Consider the following 4,872-nt stretch of genomic DNA (forward strand, 5'->3'; position numbering starts at 1 on the left):
GCGGCGGGCGCCGCCTCCCTCCACCTGGCGTCGGGTCGCGGCGGACGCACAGCCGTTGCTGTAGGACGAATAGACCCGCGAACGCGGGTCCTCGCGCGTGGTGTCGGCGCTCCGCACCGCAGACCCACGGCGGGTGCCCCAGACCGGAGCCCCGGCACTGCAGCCCCGACACCCCCACGTCCAGTCTTGGAGCCCCAGATCTAGTACTGCCAGCCTGTCCCCCAGCGCTACAGCCCCAGCGTCCGGTACTGCAGCCCCAGGGTCTAGCGCTGCTGCCCCGACACCCAGTACTATTAAGTCCAGCGTCCGGCACTGCACACCAACATCAAGTGCAGCGGCCCCAACATCCCGTGCGACAAATGTGATGTTCAGGCCTGACCCCAGGAGACTACTGAGGGCCATTTCGGGAATACTGACGGGGGTTCAGTTCCAAAGCGGACATCTCCTTACTAAGAGTGAAGTGCTCCAAACATCTGCACTTGGGACGAGTCAAGGAGGGAGGGAGGGCCGGCTTTGGGGCACCCGGTTCCGTGTCCTGACCGCCAGGTGGCGCTGGGGCTCAGCTCTCTCCCAGCCCCATCTCAGGACGGAGCACCTACTTTTCAAGGTTAAATGAGAATAGATGTACTTCGGAGCATCTCAGTTGAAATAACAGGAGGATGCCTTCTTCCTTTTTATTTGTGAGAGGTGCTCACGTACTCAGTTTATCTTCCAACCAGGAATTTGAAAGAGCGAGACCCTACTCAGGAGAGCAAGAGATAATCAAACCCATCTGTCCGGTTTTGCATAAACACTGTGAACCTCTGAAGAACTGTTTACTGTTCTCCGGTTGGTCCTGGGTGAATGAACGCCAGCAAACGAGGAAGTGGCTTTTTTTTTTTTCTTGTTATCCACCATGGATATTTTAAAGAGAGATTAAAAATTAGGGCTGCCCGTACAACATGAATTTCAGGGTATCTTGGAGTTTTCCACAAACATACTACCCTAAGGTCACCAAGGGATAGCTTTTGCTTTTCACTTTGCCAAGACCATAATGGAAGCGTCTGTTATTTTGTTTTGTTACATCACCCAGATTCCTAAGAGCTGACAGTTAAAAGGTGGACGGACCCCTGAAGCCTTTTTTATTATCCATGCTACTGTCTTCAGTAGAGATGTTGTCTAATCCCAATGAGATAAATACAGGTATTATTAGACCCCTAAAAAAGCAGATCATATACTGCTCTGAGAAAACGGTCCAATGCTCAGTATTTGGGGGGCAGAAAATACTTCTATTTGGCCTATTTCTACTAAAGTGTGAGATCTTATCTTTTTGTCCTTAATTTTAAAAGATCGGAAAATAGATGATAAATGTCTGCTGTAAGATAACAAATCCGTACACTTCTAGTCAATAAAAAGGCATGTCTGTGCATTGCTCAGAGACTTCGATTTGAAGCGTAGTAACTTTAGTTTTCCATATGCCAAAAGAGGAAATAAACCAATATCTCCGGAAATGGAGAGAAAGTTTTCCAAGTAGATATGGGGTTGAACCATGTAAAACTGGGAAAGCCCAACTACTTTTGACCTAAAAAGGGCAACTTCCTGTGTTTCGACCTGTACCTGGGCGTAAGAAATTTCACTTGGAAAATAACACTGGAGGTTTAAGAGTGTGGTTTGGGCTGTTTCACTTCTTGTGCCTTATGAGCCAAGCTTAGTTTCCTGAAATATACTGCACAAAGTTCATTGAAAGTACAAACCTTAAAAGAAGTCGTACATCGCTGAGTCTAGGCTCTGAAGCCAGCCTGCCTGTGCTAGAGTCCCAGCTCCCCCATTTTGTTACTTCGGGATTTTGAACCAGCAACTCAAGCCTTTCGCTTTCTCAGGTGTGAAAATCAAGGCGATAAGATAACAGCTCCTCCCTTGCAGGGTTGTTACCAGGATTAAAGAAAACACACAGCCCTAGATCCTCATTCTTCATGGGTTCTATACTTGCAAATTCGCCTACTTGCCGAAGTTCCTTTGTAGCCCCAGAATCAATGCTTGGACACGTTTTCATGGTCGCTGAAGGACCTGCGCAGAACAGTGAAAAAGAAGAGTCACCTGGGGTGCGTGGGCCCAGCTAACAGGGAGCGAGGTGACACCCTCCCTGCCTTCTTGTTTCGGCTCCCACCGTACACGAGTGCCATTTTTGGTGATGTAGCAAAACCACACAAACCTGCCGTGTTTTTCACTGTTCTGAATGGCCCCAAGCCTAGCGCTAAGGGCCATCTAGTGTCCGCACAAGAAGGCCTCGTCTCCCAGGCTGCTTTCCCAGAGCCGTGCCCCCAAGGGGCCCCGTGCACAAACCACCACCCCTGTTCCCACTGACTTTGGTGACGTTGGCTTGGTTCCCAGAGGGCTTCTTAGGACAGGAGCATCAGAAAGGGTGTGGGGACCCTTCCCCGGTGGCAGCATGCCAAGCATGTTGAAAGAAGATACTTTAGAACCTTTGAAATGTCCCACTCCCATCTCTTAAGACTGTATAAAGCACTCGGCAGAAAGTATTGAATGTGTCCGACACTCTTAAGTGTCCAGGCAGGAAATGACCCTTGAAATTGAAATTCTAAGCCCTGAGCAGTTAGAAGCAGCTTAGAAAGAGTGCAGAACCCACAAGTCTGGGAAAGATCTCCTAATGTCTAATCACCGGTCTTTTATTTATTTTTTTTTTATTAAAAAAAATTTTTTTTTGACGTTTACTTATTTTTGAGACAGAGAGAGCATGAACGGGGAAGGGGCAGAGAGAGAGGGAGGCACAGAAGCGGAAGCAGGCTCCGGGCTCTGAGCCGTCAGCCCAGAGCCCGACGCGGGGCTCGAACTCACGGACCGCGAGAGCGTGACCTGAGCTGAAGTCGGAGGCTTAACCGACGGAGCCACCCAGGCGCCCCTCATGGGTCTTTTAAAACTCTCTCTCTTGAGCTGATTTCAACCACTTCTCCGGACATGGTAGCAACTCCTGACACGACTAGTAACATCGAATCTTCCTTAAGGACTGAGGCCCCAGAGTGTTTTGTGCAGAGAGAAAAGCAGGTCTGTTGCTATAGTCGTCTGTGCGCTCATGGCAGAAGGGGCCGGGGTCAGAGGAGAGTGCGGGGGGGCCAGGGGAGGCCTGGGCAGAGGGGAGCGCGGGGGGGTGGCAGGGTGCTCAGACCAGAGGAAAGACTCCAGCCCAAAGACTCCAGTCACTGCTTACGAGGAACATGTCTGAGACGAGAACAGAGGAGACGCGCCTTCGGAAAAACAGCCTACGTTCTAATAACGCTCCCTGGTTGTCCGCACAGACCTCCATTCTCCCCGTGGCATTTCCCAGCTCCGTTCCTGACAGCCCCTAGAAAGCTAGCTGCCCGGCCACCACTGCCAGGGCGGTGACACAAGGCAGGTGCGTGGGGCACAGAGGGGTAGCCCCACCCCCACGCCTCCACCCGGTCAGCAGGGGCAGTGGGGCGATTCGGAGACATACCTGCCCCAAGGGGAGACAGACATGGGGGCCAATAAGCCCCACGGTTTGAGAAGGTGATCCCAGAGCGGCCGGTGTCACCCCTGGCGGGTACTTCCAGTCCCTCCCCACCTGTAGCCCCCTCTCCATGCCCTGGCTGCCGAGGGCCTTCTCTTTCTTCAGTGTGGAGGTCCTTTTAAATCCGTGCCTCTCATCCCATCCTCTGCTTAAAAACCTTCAACAACTTTCTCGTGTTTTTAGAATAAAGGCCACAGTGATAATCATAAAAGACATAATAAGTTAGGGGCACCTGGGTGGTGGCTCAGTGGGTTAAGCGTCTGACTCCTGGTTTCGGCTCAGGTCAGGATCTTGGGATCCACGAGTTCCAGCCCCGCGTTGGGCTCTGCGCTCCAGGAAGGGCGAAGGGCTGGAGGTGGGAAGGCACTCAGCACATTTGAAACAGAAGTTGTGTTAAGTTTGTTCGGCTGGTATGTGCAGCACAAGGGGGAGAAGGGGGTCAGGAGGTCGGAAGGAGGTGACTGCACCGTTACCTTTGAACGGGCTCTGGCAACAAATACCGCCTGTGCAGCTCACGCCGCGGAAATTTCTATCACGCAGCTCTGCAGGCTGGACGTCCAAGCCGGTCCCCTCCTCCCTGTGTCCCCAGGAGGCGGGGAGAGAGGAAGCTCTGGTCCCTCCCTCCTTCTATGAAGGCATCAGTTCCATCAGGAGGGGGCGCCACTCTCATGACCTAATCTAACCCTCATCTCCCCAAATACCATCGCACTGGGGATTAGGGCCTCAGCATACAAAGTTTGGAGGGACATCAACATTCAGTCCGTAGCAAGCATGTTAAGGATCTGGGATTGTGACTTCCGAAAGATGGGGAGCCATTGAACTTGTCACGGCAAATGCGAAGGTGACACATCGGATTGGCTATTTGTTTATTTTTAAGCAGCCTCCACACCCAGCCCGGCGCCCACCTTGGGGTTCCATCCCGCAACCCTGAGATCAAGACCTGAGCCGAGATCAAGAGTCAGATGCTTAAGCCACTGAGCTACCCAGAGGCCCCCAGATTTGCATTTTAGAAAGCTCGCCCACTCATGCTTGACAAGTGGGTCTCAGAGGGCAGGTGTGGACGTGCGGAGATCTCTTCGGGTTTTTACGGTAGGCCCGAGGAGGGTCACGGTGCCTTAGACTTGGATGACGTGGAGATGGGCAGAGCGTCCAGTCACCAGACTAAAGGTGGGATCCACGGGCCTCCACGGAGTGCAGAGAGGGTGGCAGACGAGGGGGGTCCGGGGGCGGGGGGACGTGGAGTGTGGCGCACAGATGGACTGGAGACGGAAATTGGGGGGCATCTGGGTGGAGCCCTGGTGCTGCAGGAAATGCCTTGGAAGACTGGGGAGGGGGGGCGCGACGTC

The sequence above is a fragment of the Neofelis nebulosa genome, chromosome 6, assembly GCF_028018385.1.
Source record: "Neofelis nebulosa isolate mNeoNeb1 chromosome 6, mNeoNeb1.pri, whole genome shotgun sequence".
Classification (NCBI taxonomy): domain Eukaryota; kingdom Metazoa; phylum Chordata; class Mammalia; order Carnivora; family Felidae; genus Neofelis; species Neofelis nebulosa.